We start from the raw sequence: 18158 nt of genomic DNA, 5'->3' as shown, positions 1-18158 counted from the left end.
TTATTATTTTTTGAGTTGGAGTCTCACTCTGTCGCCCAGACTGGAGTGCAGTGGCCGCTCCTGGCCACCGCAGCCTCGACCCGCTGGGCTCCGGCGATCCTTCCGCCTCAGCCTTCCGAGTAGCTGGAATTACAGGTATGCGCTACCACGCCCAGCTGATTTTTTGATTTATTGTAGAGATGAGGTCTTGCTGCCCAGGCGGGTCTCGAACCCGCGGGCTCAGGCAATCCACTCACCTCAGCCTCCCAAAGGTGCGGGATTACAGGCTGAGCCACCGAGCCCGGCTTGAAATTATTTTTATAGTGAAGTCAAGAACCCACAAAACAGCCACATCCCTGGTTGCCTGGCATCACTGTGGTGTGTATGTCTGTTTCTACTCTTTCCGTCCCTTCCCGGTGGCTTGGACTACTTCAAAATAGTTAGATTGGGATAAGAAGTTAGTTAGGGCGGGAAATAACAGGCATGTTTGGTGAGAGGTGATTGGATATCTAAAAAGAGATTCCTTCTAGGTGGTGATAGTTAGTGATGTTTTAGGACTAGAGATGAAGATGTAGAAATCACCCTATAGCTGTTGCTGTAGGAGTAGATCTATTTAGTGATGAAGTGTATATAAAGGGGATATTTATCCTGATGCACTTATGCAAAAAAGTCTATAAAGAATAAACAAAGTCTTGGAAAATAAGGAAAAAAAGAATAAAGAATATGTGTAGGAATATAAAGAGCAATAAGAAGATTTTAAAAATCAGAAGAGTTTAACATGATGAAAATTTTAAAAAATTCAAGTAAAAAATGAAGCAACAGATTTGAATGTTTCAAAGAATTAGAAGAGACTGAGAATTCAGAAAAGAATATTAGGTTTTAAAACAAATGAGTTATTGTTTTCCAGTAGTGAGAACCTAGGCACTTTTGTTCCATGGGGAACTAGAAAATCTGGACAAAAAGTAAAAAAAAAAAAGAAAAAAGAAAAAAGAAAAGAGTTTATCTGCTTCAAGTTATTAGAGAAGCAATTGTGTTGACTCACTCAGAGTGGTGAGCCTGGCATCAGGTACCTTTTTTTTTTTTTTTTTTAACTTAGAAGTACCTGCCAAATCTGGAAAAAATAATTGAGAAGCTAATTCTGGGCAGAATTTTTGAAAGTCTTTTGTTGTTATGGAGAAGCAGTTGAAGTTTAGGATCTTCTGTTGGGATACAAGAAAACTCTTCATTTGAAGTTGAGAACCTGAATGGTTATATCCTGGAAGTCAGGGTAAGTTAGAAGCAGATCCATCTTTGTAAGGACTGAAGTCACACTTTGAATTATCTTAATTCCTGAATTAAATTCAAGACTATTTCAGATTTTTAGTAATCTTGGATAGCTACTAGAAAAAAAAGTATTTTTTTTTTTCTGGGAGATGGTAAAATAAGATTCATAATAATTTCTACAACTATTTCTTTAGCTTTCAAATTAACAATGCCTTATTTTCAATAGCATATAAACAGGTGACAAGACATCCCAGATCAAAATCAAAAGAAATGACCAAAGGAAGACACACAAGGACAGCAAGTAACGATGCTATGAGATCACAACTTAAAATAAGTATGCTTAATATGCTCTGGGAAGTAAAATATAACGTTGAAAAATTTGAAATACAACTGTAAAATACAAAGTGAAACATGGAGAATTAAAATTAGGAAATAGAGAAGAGGGTATAAACAATACTGTGGAAAAAAGAGTTGGATTCCCTGGAGCACAGAAGAGAGATAATAGGCCAGAAGCAATATACAAGGAGATTGAATCTGAGAATTTTCTAAAGTTAGCAAAAAACATTAAGTTATATATTCAATCATCTCTACAGATCCTGAGCAGGAGAATAACAAACAAACCTAGGCTTGTCATAATAAAACATCTGAAAACCAAAAACAAAGAGAAACTAATAAAAGCATTCAGAGGAGAAAAAGCCAAACTGCTTTCAAAGGGACAACTATTAGAGTGACAAGCTGGCGCAGAATAGAAACAATGAAAGCTAGCAAATAATGAAATGTTATTATCTTCAGATTGCTCATAGTAAATAACCGCTACTGTGAAGTTTGTATCCAGTGAAAATACCTTCCAAAGATAGATAAACAGCATTTTCAGATAAGTAAAAACTGGAAGAATTCTTCACATGTAATCCACACCAAAGACAGAAGGAATATTATTCAGGCTCAAAATTTGAGATACAGGAAGAAATAAAGAACAATGAAAATAAGTAACAGATGAACAAATTTAGACGTATAATGACTATGTAAAAATAAAAGTAGACCCTTATGAGAAAATATGACAATATCATATAAGTGGAGGAAGAATGAGTGAAATTAAAATGTTCTAATTCTTCGCATTGCTTTGGAAGAAAGAAAATGTACCAAGTAACATTAGGTTTTGATAACACAAGGATGACTAATATAATCTTTTGGGAAACCAACTAAGTACAATATTACCATTAAGCTAATAGTAAGAAAAAAGTGGAATAATAAAAATATTTTACACAAAAGAAGAAAGAAAAAAAAATGGAGAACAGGTGAGACAAATAGAAGGGACTAAATAATATAGTAGATGTAAACCCAAAGGTGTCACTAATTTTATTAACTGTAAATAAGCTAAATTATCCAGTTAGAGCACAAAGCTTATCAAATGGAATAAAAAATTAACAATTTAGAGCTTATAAGACATGCACAAAAACTGTAAGGTTAAAAGTAAAAACAGGTAAGAAATGCCATGCAAGCGCTAACCAAAAGGAAGCTTGCATGTATATTTACATAAACTGAAACATACATTTTGGGGCAAAAACGTAAATTACAGATGGAGTGTTCATAATAATAAAATATTCAATTCACCAAGAAAGTGCAAATTCCATGTTTGCATACCTAATAACATAGAATCATATAAAACAAAAGTTAGCAGAAACGGGTAAGTTCCTAATCATAGTAGAGAATTAAAAAATTCCTCTCTCAAAAAATGATTGGAGCAATCAATCATTTTTGGTGGTGGTTCATGCCTGTAATACCAGCACTTTGGGAGGCAGAGGTGAGAGGATTGCCTGAGCCCAGGGGTTCGATATCAGCTTGGGCATCTTAACTTAGCGAGACCTTGTCTCTACTAAAATAAAAAAGTTAGCGGGGTATGGTGGTGCACGCTTGTAGTTCCAGCTACTTGGAAGTCTGAGGCAGAAAGGATCGCCTGAGCCCAGCAGGCCAAATCTGTGGTGGCTGTGAGTGTGCCACTGTACTCCAGCCTGGGCAACAGTGAGACTCCTATTAAACAAACAAGCAAACAAACAAACAAACAAACAAACAAAAGATTGGACAAGCAGACAGAAAATTCAGTAAGAAAATCAACTTGAAAAACACGAATAACTACTACTTAATTAAAGACATAGAAACTATACCAAACAACTAATAAAATAACTATTATTACAACTAACAAAATAATTATTATTTTAAAGCACAAATGAAATGCTTGCATAAATTGGCCACATGCTTGACCATGAAGCAGGTACATTAAACATTTCTAGACATAAAAATTGTGTGAAAAAATGTCACTGACTACAGAGCAATTAAACTACAAATCAGTAACAAAAAGTTAACCAGAATGAAATCAACTTAAGTGTCCGTCAATGGATGAGTGGCTAAATAAAATATAATATACATACACAATAGAATAGTATTCGGACTTAAAAAAGAGAAAATTATATTATTTGTGACAACATGAATGAACCTGGAGGAGAGTATGCTAAGTGAAATAAACCAGACACAGAAGAAAAATACTTCACGATCTCATTTATATGTAAAATATAAGAAATTTGATTTTGTAGAAGTAGAGAATGGTGGTTGCCCAAGGCTGGGGGTGGGCAGTGGGGAATGGGAAGACTTTGGCCAAAGGGTACAAAATTTCAGTTAGAAAGAATGTGTTTTTGAGATCTATTAAACACTAGGGTGATCATAGTCAATAATCATGTAGTGTATATTTTAAAATTGCTAAGGTAACAAATTTTAAATGTTTGTGCCACAAAAAAAAAAGTGAAGTGGTGGATATGTCAATTAGCTTGATCTAACCATTTTATAATGTATAGATACATCAAAACATCACATTGTGTCTCATAAATATATGCAAGTATTATTTGCCGGTATTTTTTAAAAGTTAACAAGCAAATCTTCACTTTTGGAAGTGAATATGCTTCTAAATGACTGATGGTTCAAAAAAGATATATCATAAGGGAAAACAGAACATACTTTGAAATCAATAGTAATAAAAATACCACATATCAAAATGTGAGATGTCATTAAAGATATGTCTAAGGGATAATTCAGAGACTTAAATACATATAAATAAAGTTTTAAAAACCAATGATGCGTCAATATGTTTTTCTCAAATTAAAAAAAGAAATCCAAAGCATATATCTGACAAAGGCTTTGTATCTAGAATATATAACAATTTTTTTTACAATCAGTAATAAGAAAATCTCATTTAAAATGTAAAGAAGATTTGGGCAAATACTGTACAAATAAAAATATCTGACTAGCCAGTAAACATGTTAAAAGTGATTGACATTAAGAAAGGAGGGACAAGAGAGCCACCTAGAAGGAGCTGACTGGTGCCTCTGTCATAGAGCAAACTAAAGAGGACAGTCCCAACAACTGGAAAACTCCAGCAGTCAGAGCACGTTGAGATGGAAGCTGTTCCCCACAACCTTGAGAGGAATAGTGGGACCAACAGAAAATAGGAAAGAGAGAGAATAAGCAGCCTGTTTAGCTAGGAAACCCCCTTTTCACCTGGGATGTGTTGGTAACAGAGAACAGTCTCTGGATGTGGGGAAATGAGTGTGGAAAATTAGAAACTTGACACTCTCATCACAGACTGGGAGGGTCCCTGTAGCTGTACAGGACGCCAGTCCCATGGGGGAAATGGTCTGGATATGACACAGCTGTGCGCTGCCAAAACCCACATGGAGCGTGAATCCCATCTGAGCTCTGAATGCCTACGGCCAAACCATCTCCTGATAACTTCATCCTCTCAGGCTGTGATTTGTGTCCAGCTCCCAGGCTGGGGGAAAAGAGGATCCCCAGCTGCTTTTTTTTTTCTTTTTGGCCCAAGGACAAATTCTGCTGCTGCTGCCGTTGCCAGTGGCTTCTGTTTGGGGGCAAGCTGTAGTGAGAGACACTGTTGCTGAACAAACTTTTGAGTTCTGAAATAGATGGCCTCTAGCAAGGGAACGAGAGTCAGGAGGAACTCTGTTGTTCTGGTAACCCTCCTCTCTCAGTGTGAACTTTTCGTGCAACAGACAGCTTGGCTATTCTTGCAGTGCTGCCACAGCAGCCAGGGGACCCATTCCCTCTCCTGATCCCCATTGAGTGCATGAAGGTGGGGGAGCTGGAACCCAGGTGGACCCAGCTCATGGAAAAAAATCCTTGCTACTGAAAGAAACCTTGACATCTGAGTGCAATCAGCTATAGACAAGGGGAAGGAAGCTAGGGGTAGAGGAAGGGGAAACCTATCATCTTGGCAACTCCTCCCTTCCTTTGTGAATTCTTTTGTACAACAGAGATGGCTCAGCCATCTCCACAGTGTGGTCAGACCTGTTTCCCACTGGGGTAGCCATTTGTGTATACCAGGTCTGGACAGCAGTTCAGTCTAACTTAACCTTACCCAACCAGCTTTCCTCCCTCAACCGCCCTCAAAAGTTCAGATAATGAGGAAATTTGGAATCTTCCCTAGTCCCCCTCATTGCCTAGGCTGTCTGTGTACTTCCCTGGGGAAAACAAAGACCAAGCACAAAAGCCCACAGCCACCACCACACCTGGCTATCTTCTGCCAGTGCCACCTCCTGGCCAGAGGTCAACAGGTTTTGCTCATTTACAACATCTGAGATAATAACACAGTCCTTAAGAAGGAGATAAGAACAAAAGGCCATGGCACCATACATCTTGCAGACTAGTCTATAGACCAAAGCATTGGAGGCCCTCTCCAAAGAATCTCATGGAGACATCAGTTACCAACTCTCCTTAGAATTCAACCCTTGTATCTTCAAATCACTGGATACCTTGCAGGCACTGTCCAGCACCAGCCGAATGGTGGGAGCCTCATATAACAGCTAGACACAGAAGAGCAGCGGACTCACAGTGACAGGGCCTTCATGGATTACCACCCTTGGAGAAAGGGGGAGAATACCATAATAGGGGAGCACCTTGTGGGACAAAAAAATTGCCACAAAAATTGACTACTCCAACAGCACAAGAAAGAATAAAAATAGAAGAGCTTGCTCTCACAGATGAGGAAGAACCAGAGAAAAACACCATTAATCCCCAAGTCTTAATGAGTTGACCCCCACAAAATAGAATCCATCCAGAACAACATGTCCCTGATGACAGACATAGAATTCAGACTCTGGATAGCAAAGTTTCTCAAGGAGAGCCACAAGAATGTGAACACACATATCATTCAGATGGTGAAAAGAGTGCAGGAAGTAAAAGCTGAGCTGTCCATTATAAGAAATATCTAATATCTGAACTCCTGGAGATGAAGAATTCTTTCCTGAAATTTCAAAACACAGTGACAAGCCTGACCAACAGAATTAACCAGTCAGAGGAAAGAATCTCAGAGCTTGAGGACTGAATAATTGAACTAAACCAGTATGACAAAAACAAGGAGACTTAAAAAGAACGAGAAAAGCCCATGAGATGATTGGGATCATGTACAGAGACCAAATATATAGTTGATTGGCATTCCTAAGAGAGAAGAGGAAACTGAGAACACCCTGGAGCAAGCCTTCCAAAAGATCATCCAAGAAATTTTACTCTATCTCACCAGAGAGGTGGCCATGCAGATATAAGCGCTTCAGGGAACTCCTGAGAGGTACTACCAAGATCATCCCTAAGGCACATAATAATTTGTCTCCACAAGGTAAGTATAAAAGAAAAATCCTAAAGGCAGCTAGAATGAAGGGACAGACCATTTACCAAGGAAGACTGATCAGAATTGCAGCAGACTTCTCAGCAGAAACCCTGTAAGATGGAAGGGACTGGGGTTCTATCTCTAACATTCTTAAAGAAAAGTAATTCCAACCAAAAATTTCCCATGTCATCAAACTAAGCTTCATTAATGGAGGAGAATTAAAATCCTTCCCAGGTATCCAATCCTTAAAAGAATATGCCACTTTCATACCAGCCCTTCAAGAGATTTCAGAAGGTTCTAAACACAGAATAGAAAGAATGATTCTACCTATCACAAAAGCACAGAGTTTACAGACCATAAAAATTAACCACAAAACCTAAAAAGCAAAGCAGCCTCTTAATAACAATATGATAAGAACAAACCTCTTCATATCAATAACTAACTTAAATGTGAATGAACTAAACATACCACTCCAAAGGCATAGAGTGACAAATTGGATAAAGAAGTATGACTCATCCTTCTGCTGCCTTCAGGAAACTCATCTCACCGTGAATGACACCACAGGCTCAAGGTAAAGAGCTGGAGAAAGATCTTCCAGGAAAATGGAGAAACAAAACTGAGCAATAGTAGATATTCTTATGCCAGGCAAAACAAATTCTAAACCAACAAAAATTAAAAAGGACCCTGAAGGATGATACACAATGATAAAAGGCTCAATCCTTCACCAAGAACTATCCATCTTGAATATAAATGCACCTAACATAGGAGCACCCAGATTTATAATTAATTGCTAATTAAACTGAGAGGACATAGGCAGCCATACAATTATAGTTAGAGACTTTAATACTCCACTAACAGTTTTAGACAGTATCATGAAGGCAAAAAAACTAACAAGGAAATCTGGAACATGAACTTGACACTCAACCGATTGGACCTAATAGACATCTACAGAACACTGCACCTAACAACCACAGAATATATATATACATTCTTCTCATCAGCACATGGAACACACTCCAAGATCAACCACAGACTAGGACATCAATCAAATGTGAACAAATTTCAAAATGTTGAAATGATGCCAAACACCTTCTCAGACCATAGCAGAAAAAAAAATATCATTACCAACAGGAACCTCCTAAAAAACACAAATATGTGAGAATTTAATAACATGCTTCTGAATGACTTTTGGGTTAACACAGAAATCAAGGCAGAAATAAAAAGATTCCTAGAAACAAATGAAAACAAAAACATAACACATCAAAGTCTCTTGGATACCATGAACTCAGTGCTGAGAGGGAAGTTTATAGTGTCACACACACATAGCAAGAAAAAGGCTATCAAGTAAACACCTGAGGGAGCTGGAAAGACAACAGTAGTTCAACCTAGAATTAGTAGAAAAGTGGGATGTTATGTGTTCCCTCTACTCCTCTGGCAGTTTCCCACTACTGCAAATCCCCTTCTTATGGTGTTATGATAAATGTTCAGGGTCTGTTTGTGAATGGGAATATGTGGTACTCAGGTCTTAGTTTCTGTGATAGATCATTGAGTATTATAGGCTCTAAATCCATCTAAGTTGCTGCAAATTTCATAATTTTGTCCTTCTTTATGGCTGTGCAATATTCCATCGTGTATTTGTACCACATTTATTTAATCCAGTCCAGTTTCAATGGGTAGCATGGTTGGTTCCATGTTTTTGCTATTGTGAATAGTGTTGCAGTAAACGTGTGTGCAGGTATCTTTTTTTGAAAATGATTTGAGTTCCTCTGAGTATATTCCCACTAGGGAGATTGCTGGGTCATATGGAAGGTCAATTTCTAGCTCTTTTAGGAATCACCATACTGTTTTCCATAGAGGCCGAACTAGTTTACATTCCCACCAAAGTGTAGAAGCATTCCCTTTTCTCTGCATCCTCACCAACATCTGTTATTTGTTTTATTAATGATGGCCATTTCTTACTGGAGTTAGGTAGTATCTCAGTGTGGTTTTGACTTGCGACTCTCTGATGATTAGTGAGGCTGAGCATTTTATCATGTGTTTGTTGGCTGCTTATATGTCTCCTTTGAGAAGTGTTTATTCATGTCTTTTGACCACTTTTTAGAGCAGCTATTAAGCAAATTAAAAAAAGATATATTTCTATACCTAGAAAACTCTTGTCTGTCAAAAATCTCACACTGATAAATGATTCTAATGAGGTCTTGAGATATGAAATCAATGTACAAAAAACAGTTACATTTTTATACACCAACAGCAAGCAAGCTGAGAACTAAGTATAAAATATAATCCCAATTACAAAATCCATATCTTAGCATCCACCTAAACAAAGAGCTTTACAATGAGGACTACAAAACACTGGTCAAAGACATCAAGGGTGACACAAACAAATGGAAAAACATCCCATCCTCATGGGATTGGAAGAATCAATATCATCAAGATGTCTATCCTACCTAAGGCAATCTACAAATTCAATGCAAATTCTTATCAAATTGACAGTATACTTTTTCAAAGATCTAGAAAAGACAATACAGAAACTCATATGGGCACAAAAAAAGATTGAATTGCTGAAGCACTCCTCAGCAAAAAGAACAAGACAGGAGGCATCACATTTCCAGACATTAAATTTTATTACAAGGCTACAGTAGCCAAGACAGTATAGTATTGATACAAAAATAGACACACAGACCAATGGAACAGGATAAATAATCTTGAAACAAAACCACAAATCTTCAACCAATTTATCTTTGACAAAGCTGACAAAAACAAACATTGGGGAAATGATATCATATTTAGCAAATGGTGCTGGGCAAACCTGGCTAACTACATGTAGAAGAACAAAACTTGATCCCTACCTATCACCACACACAAAAATTAATTTAAGAAGGATCAAGAAGCCAGGCTCGGTGGCTCAGCCTGTAATCCCACGCCTTTGAAAGGCTAAGGTGAGTGGATTGCCTGAGCCCGTGGGTTCGAGACCCGCCTGGGCAGTGAGACCTCATCTCTACAATAAATCAAAAAATCAGCTGGGCGTGGTAGCGCATGCCTGTAATTCTGGCTACTGGAAGGTTGAGGCGGAAGGATTGCTGGAACCTAGCAGATCGAGGCTTCAGTGGCTGGAAGCGGCCACTGCACTCCAGTCTGGGTGACAGAGTGAGACTCCAAATCAAAAAAAAAAAAAAAAGGATCAAGGACATAAATGTGAAGCCTGAAACTACGAAAATCTTAAAACTTAGTGAGCACCCTCCTGAACATTGGAGTAAGCAATGAATTCATGGTCAAGACCTCAAAAGCAAATGCAGCAAAAGCTAAGATTGACAGGTTGGACCTTATCAAGCTAAAATGTTTTTCAAAACAAAATAAATCATCAAGAGACTAAAGAGACAACACACAGAATGGGAAAAAATATTTGCAAACTATTCATTCAATGCGGATCTGACATCCTTTTCAAGGAATTTAAACAAATCGACAGAAAAAAACAAATAACCTCATTAAAAAGTGGGCAAATGTCATGAACAGTCACATCTCGAAGAAAGTCATCCAAGTAGCCAAAAAACGTATGAAAAAATGCTTGACTTCATCAATCATCAGATAAATGTAAATCAAAATTGCAATGAGATTTCGCTGGTCAGGATGGCTATCATTAAAAATTCAAAAAACAACAGGTGTTGGTGAGGCTGCAGAGAAAAGGCTTCTACACTGTAGGTGGGAATATAAGTTAGTTCAACCTTTGTGGAAAGCACTGTGGCAGTTTCTAAAAAAAAAAACTAAAAATTGAACTACTGTATGATCCAGCAATCTCACTTCTGGAAACATACCCAGAGGTATATACATAAATTGCTCTACCAAAAAGACACCTGCACACATATGTTCATTGCAGCACTATACACAATAGTAAAAACATGGACCCAACCCAGATGCCCATTGAAAGTGGACTGGATAAAGAAAACGTGGTGCATGTACATGATACATATGCAGCCATAAAGAAGAAAAAAAATCTTGCTCTTTTCAGCAACATGGATGCAACTGGAGACCGTAATTCTAAGCAAACTATCACAGAAACAAAAAACTGAATATCATATATTCTCATCATAAGCAGGCCCTAAACATTGGGCATATATGTACAAAGGTAGCAATAATTGAAGCTGTGCATCACTGATGGAAGTTGAGAGATGAGGGGATAATGGGCAGACAACCACCCATTGAGTAACTTGTCCTCTGCTAGTGGGAGAGAGGGCTTACTAGAGGCCCAAGCCTCACCTGCATGCAATTTACCTTTGTAGCAAATCCTCACATGTACCCCACAACTTTAAAATTCAAAAGATGCTTGATGTAATCACTTATAAAGGAAATGCAAAATGAAATCCCAAATGAGATATTATCATATGTTATTAGAATGGCTGACATTAAAAAGACTGGCCATAGCTGGGCTCGGTGGCTCAGCCTGTATTCCCGCACTTTGGGCCGAGGTGAGTGGATTGCCTGAGCCTGTGGGTTCAAGACCCGCCTGGGCAACTTGATGAGACTTCATCTCTATAATAAATCAAAAAATTAGCCGGGCGTGGTAGTGCGCACCTGTAGTTCCAGTTACTTGGAAGGATGAGGCGGAAGGCTTACTGAAGCCCAGCAGGTCCAGGCTGTGGTGGCCAGGAGCAGCCACTGCACTCCAGTCTGACTGACAGAGTGAGATTCCAACTCAAAAAATAAAATTAAAAAAAAAAAAAAAGACTGACCATAAAAAGTGCTGGTGAAATTGTGGGACAGTGCTCTTAGTGGGAATGTAAAACTGGTATAACTACTTTGAAAACAATATGATAATATCTTATGATGTTAAACATTCACCTAACATATAATCTAGCAATTTGACTCATAATTATTTCTCCAAGGGAAATGAAAAATATGTGTATATTGTGTCTTATACAAGAATGTTCATGCCAGTCTTATTCGTAGACCCCAAAAGTGGAAACTACCTAAATAGCCATCAACTGGTGGATGAATTAAAAGTTGTCATATTTCTATACTATGGAATATTAGAACTAAAATGTGGTAAAATATTAATGCATGCAACACCATGGCTATATCTTAAAAATATTATGTTAAGTGAAATAATTTAGATGTAACAGACTACTTGCAACTCTACTAAAACAAGACTATAGTGATAGAAAACAGATTAGCAGTTGCCTGAAGCCAGTCATCAGAGAGTTTGAGTGACTGCCAAGGGGCGTGAAGAAACGTTTTAGGGTCATGGAGTTATTTTGTATCTTGATTGTAGGTGTACATACATGACTGCGTGTAATTACCAAATTTCATCGAATTGTATACCTAAATGAATTTTGTCTTACATAAATTATAACTTGATAAAAAGTAAAATGATTGTAGAAGTGAAAGGTGAATTAAACACTAAAAAATAAATATGGCATAAGGAAACATTAACAGGGAAAAATTATTTGATCCAACAGAAGCAGAAAAAGTATATAAAACTTAGCATCTGTTTATTATAATATATTAAACACATAGCATAGGAAAAATACAAGGGGTATTTTTCAGGTCATTAATCAGGTCAATAATATCTACAATAAGGCTTCAGCAAACATTTTCCTTAGTGGTGAAATTTTGAAAGATCAATGTTTGAAACAAGGATGCCTGCTAATTGTCATTTTTCTAGTCATTTTATTGGGGTATCTGTCTGCAAAAATGTAAGAAAAAGAAACAAAATTATTTAGAATCCAAACCAAGGGAAATAAGGATCAATAGGAGGCCCAAACTTTACCTGTATGATGACCACTTATGTACCTAATCCTGAATTTCACCCATCTTCAAAATAAAAGAAATAAAGAAATAAAGCTATCATGTCACATAACTTATGATTATTATGGATGAAATTAAAAACAAATCCACATGTAAATTATTAGAAGTGGTAAGCAAAATTAGCAAATTTGCTGAGCACAAGGTCTCTATATAAAGTAAAAGCATTTCTGAATGCCAGCAACAAATAGAAAATAAAATTTTAAGATGCTATGTACATTAACATAAAATGTCTAAGAATAAATCTAGTGAAATAGGAACATGTATGATTTCTACAAAGAAAACTATAAAATATTGAGAGAAATTTAAAAAAAAAGATGCTATACCAAACTCATGGATTGGAAGACTCAATATTGATGTATATGTAAGTGTAAAGGGCCAAGAATTGCCAACACACTCTTGGAGTAAAAGAAGTTGAGAGGACTTATGTTATCAGATATCAAGGTCTTTTATAAAGCTGTACTAAATAATATTGGCACAAAGAAAACTATACCAAGGGATAGGATAGATGTTCTGGTAACAGAACAATTTATTTCTGACAGGAAGCACTGCAGAAGAGTGGGCAAAGAAGAATACTTTCAATAGATGTTTCTGAGGCAATTGTATATTCTCAGGGTGGAAATGATGCTTCATTTCTACCTCACATGATACACAAAAAATTAATTCAAAGTAGAGTCTTAATAAGAATGTTAAAGGCAGAAACATACAACTTGCATATTACAGGATAGGAGAATATCTTTATAAACTCCAGATAAAGAGAGTTTTCACAAACATGACCTCCCAAGTGCACTAAAGATAAGGGACATGTCAATAGATAGGATAACATCAAAATTAAGGGGTTTCATTAAGACAGTAAAAAAAAAGTAAGACACCAAGCAGCAGAAGATATTTGTGTAACAAGCAACACACAAGGGGCTAGTGTTGGTATTATATAAAGAACCACCACAAATGAATAGAAAACAAGCAAGGGAGCTGAGCAGGTGTTTTACAAAAGAATATATCCAAAGTCCATACACATGTGGAAAAGTGCTATACTAATTAGGAAAGTGCAAATTAAGGCCACTAGTAGGTACAATGTGTACCCCCAAATGGCTAAAATTACAATAACTGGCAATACCAAATATTGAAGAGAATCAGGGACTACAGAAACTTTCTCATACTGATGGAGGACGTCTACCTAGGAAGTGCAATTACTGATTACCTTTTAGTGTTAATATTTGTATATGCTATAGTCTTGAAATTTTACTTTTACTTACCTAACAGATATGTGTACATGTGCCTTAAGAGACTGTATAAGAATGCTCATAGCACATAATTTATTATAGCCAAATACTGGAAACAATTTAAATGTTAATCAATAGTAATATAGATAGATTGTGCAATAGACATACAATACAAATACCGAATAACAATGAAAATGAATCAACTATGGCTGCATGCAAATGACATGGCTAAATCTCACAACCAGAATGTTGAAAAAATAACACAGACACAATTCTATCATAAGGCAGGCGTGTGGGTTCATTTATACAAAACTGGAAAACAGGAAAAACAAAACTCCAGTGTTAGGCATAAGGATAGAGATAATCTTCTGGAAGTATTTGGGAAGAGGGTAGGAGGGATGTTTTTGGAAGACTGACAATGTTCTATTTTTGAAAATCTGGACAGGTAATTAATTTTTTGCACCTGCATTGTGCTAACTTATTGATTTTTATGTGATTTTCTGTTTATGTGTTATGCTTTACAATCATATAAAGTAAAAATGTAAAGCAGTCATGATGATCTTCAAGAGAACCATTTTAGTAATGTTACTGAGACAGAAGGTTAAGGAAGGGAAAAGCTGGGCAGGATGTAGAAATGATAGTTGCAGATCATTTTCAGGGGTGTTTGGTAATGGGAGTGAAAAATAGAAAAAAATTAGTTATTTTAGTTATTGTGGTACATTTTAGCAGTTAGTAAAATTCTCTTTATTTGAGAGTAAGAAGACATAAATTTGCCTTTTTATTTCCTGATACTTTTTCATAAAATTTCATTGATGAAGGTTCCTTATCTTTTATTTGAATGTCTATTCAAATTGCACTAAAATTAGATTTAGGAAGAAATAGACCCTTCTCTTATAGAGAACTATTTTCATCATTTTGTTCATTCCATATGACAACTAGGACTGAAAATTGAGGGAAAGCTGGGGATTATCTCAACTACACAAAAGAGATATATATGTAGAATTTTTCCATTTCCCTTTTAGGATTACTGAAAGACTTTATGTTCCTGGCATGGCATAGAATTCTCTGTGGATGAGGTGATTTTGCTGTATTCTGTGGCTTCTGAAAGGGCCTCAGCCCAACCAGGTATCTAAAACAACCCATGTGCTGATTACAAGGGAAATTGAATAAAAGGTGCCTCCAGCTGTTAAGACTCTTATCACACTGTACTATGGGATCTGCTTCATATTTTAGTTTTAAAACATAAAGTAAAATGAGAGTTAAAATCAGTAGTGCAGCAGTGTCTTAGAGAAAGAGTTCTATCTTGTCCTGGAGACAGAAACAAAGTAGAGTATGAAAGAGAAAGAAACTTCACAGATAACCAGCCAGAAAAGTATTGAGTCAGAGTGGGGTACAATTCTGATGCCTTGATACAAGAATTGTTTTATTCAGAGTCTTTTGATTGGAAGTAACTATCATTAACTTGACTTTGATTATAGAGTCAGAAGAAAACTGAGATATTTCAGCATCCAAACAATTTTCATTGAACAATCTATGAATTGTGGCCCTACCAACCAGAATTTTATCTGATAAAATATCTAAATCAGCTGATTAGAGTAAGTTTACAAAGCATTTATAGTAAATTTTGCCGATGGTCAAGAAACATTATTACCTAATTTATTACAAAAACATTAATGTTAAGAATTTGAGAGGGAAGCGGCAAGATGGCGATGGGGCAATCCGGTCTCTGAAGCCCTCTGCAAAGGAGATCTGCAGTGGGTCTCTGACTCTTGCCCCGGGGGGCTGTGGACCCCAACATCGCAGCTTGCTCTTCATACGGAGCTCGGCCGTTGCCACCGCTGGGACATCGCAACGGACTGGACAGTCACTGCGGTGCAAACAGTGCCACCGCTGCCTCTGCCGCTGCAGCCCCCCCCCGCTGCCACCGCCACTGCCGCGGCCTCCGTGACGGCCGTGGCACATCACACCACCCGGGCCCGAGGTGACCCACATGAAACCCCTTCAGGGAAGATCTGCTGGGATTACTACCACCTCTCCTGCGACGGAGACTGTCCTGCCCCCCCCACCCCCGCAGGTAAGGCTCCTGTTGCCTGCCCTGAGGCAGGCAGCCATCTTGTTCCTGTCCGGCCCCACCCCCTCTGGGGCTAACAGCTGAAATAGCACCACCTGCTGGTGAATCAAGGTAACAACACCGAAACGGGAGAAACAAGCTTGATAAAGACATAGACCAGAGTGCAGAACGGAGGCTAATCTGAATTGTCCTTCACAGTAGATAAGGGGCAACTGACCCTCACTGCAAACTAATTTACCAGCTTGAAAATAAAACTAGAAATCAGACCTGAAAGGACATTGGACTTAAACAAAATGTCTCAGAGTGTGCTTCATTGATTCTATTAGTTTAATAACTTAATTCTATTCCTACTGTATTGTTCCCTTTTTTCTTTTTTCCTTTTCCTTTTCTTCTCTTTTCTTCTTTCTGTAAACCATATCTTTGTATAGAGGAACAGCACACTACCAAGGTGGTTGGTTAGATTGTATGTTAGCATCACTATAAGTTTTATTTTTATTTTTTATTTTTTGTATGAGAGTTGGTTCATCTGTAGCTGTGGTCTATTGTTTTTATCTGTTTCAGTATAGGCCTCTCTCTCTATTTGTTGGCACACTCATTTGTTTCCCCCCTTACTCCTCTATCTCTCCACTCCCCTCTTCAACCCACTATCTGCTCCATTCTCTCCCCTCTGCTAACCACATTTTATTTCACAGAGTAAACCTATAGCCCCACTGCACGGACAGATTCCAGGGCAGTGGAAGTGGGTTCCACATTATCCACACACCTGTCAGCGAATACCAGGACCTGCAGACAGATTTTGAATCACAGCTCTTCCCTTAAGTAAATCTCAAAACTGCAAAAAGGACCACCTCCAGCCTACAGTGCAACTCCAGAATTGAACAAAGTAAGAGGGCATACATAAAGAATAGGAGATTGAACAAACAGAAGTAAAACCAATCCCTTTACCCCTGAATAACAGAATTAAAGAAGATGGTGACGTGGAGGGAAGGAAAAAGTAGGGAGGGGGAAAAACTGCACAAATGAAGAAAAAACCAAAAGGAGAATTTAGGTCTCACACAGACCCCTGGGAAATCAGACACTGAGAAAACAGATTCTGGAACACAAACAATAAAGATCCCCCAGAATGATTGGTTACATGCGACAAACGCAGACATCAAGACATTAATGGAGAGAATTAAAAAAATTGAGGACAGACAAGAGGAAAATAGGAAGGAGCTGATGTCAGAAATGACAACAGTAAAGAATACTGTGATGGAAATGAACAACATACTAATAAGCATGGAAAGCAGAATCAGCCAAGCAGAAGAAACAATCTCAGAACTCGAAGACCAAAACACAGAACCAACCCAAACTGTCAAAAGCATAGAAAAGAAGCTCAAAAAGACAGAATAAAACCTGCAATAGATGAATGATCACTTCAAGAGACTGAACCTAAGAGTAAGTGGGCTTCCTGAGGCAGAGAGAGAAACAGAAGCCACACTGGAACAAACATTTCATGAAATTATTCAAGAAAACTTCCCTCATCTCATTAAGGATGAAAAAATTCAAACACAAGTGATTCAGAGAACCCCTGCAAGACAAAAAATGAGAAGACCAACTCCCAGACACACAATAATTCGCCTAAACAAAGTAGTTATAAAAAGAAAAATCCTAAAGGCAGCAAGAGAAAAAGGCCAGACTACCTACCAGGGAAAACCAATTAGAATAGCAGCAGATTTATCCACAGAAACCCTTCAGGCCAGGAGAGCCTGGAGCCCTATCTTCAAAGTTCTAAAAGAGAAACCATTTCAACCAAGAATAACCTACCCAGCCAAACTAAGTTTCATTAGTGAGGGAGAATTGAAATCTTTTCCAGATATCCAATCCCTAAGAACCTACGCTGCCACCAGACCACCTCTACAGAACACTTTAGGAAGTACTGACACAGAGAAAAGAAAAAGACACAGCATTCTTCACAGAGAACAGGCAAAACAGTAAAAACACACATGAACCAACTCCAAAATCCAAAGAAAGACAACAAACAAACAGGAGCAACTCTGTAAGAACCTTATTACGGGCATCAACTCTTGCATTTCAATTATTAGCCTAAATGTGAACTGACTAAATGCACCACTGAAAAGACATAGAACGGCAAAATGGATAAAATATCATCAGGCAA

This window comes from Carlito syrichta, unplaced genomic scaffold, assembly GCF_000164805.1.
Source record: "Carlito syrichta isolate Samal-C Ts95f unplaced genomic scaffold, Tarsius_syrichta-2.0.1 Scaffold49261, whole genome shotgun sequence".
Lineage (NCBI taxonomy): Eukaryota > Metazoa > Chordata > Mammalia > Primates > Tarsiidae > Carlito > Carlito syrichta.
This window is presented reverse-complemented; position numbering follows the sequence as displayed.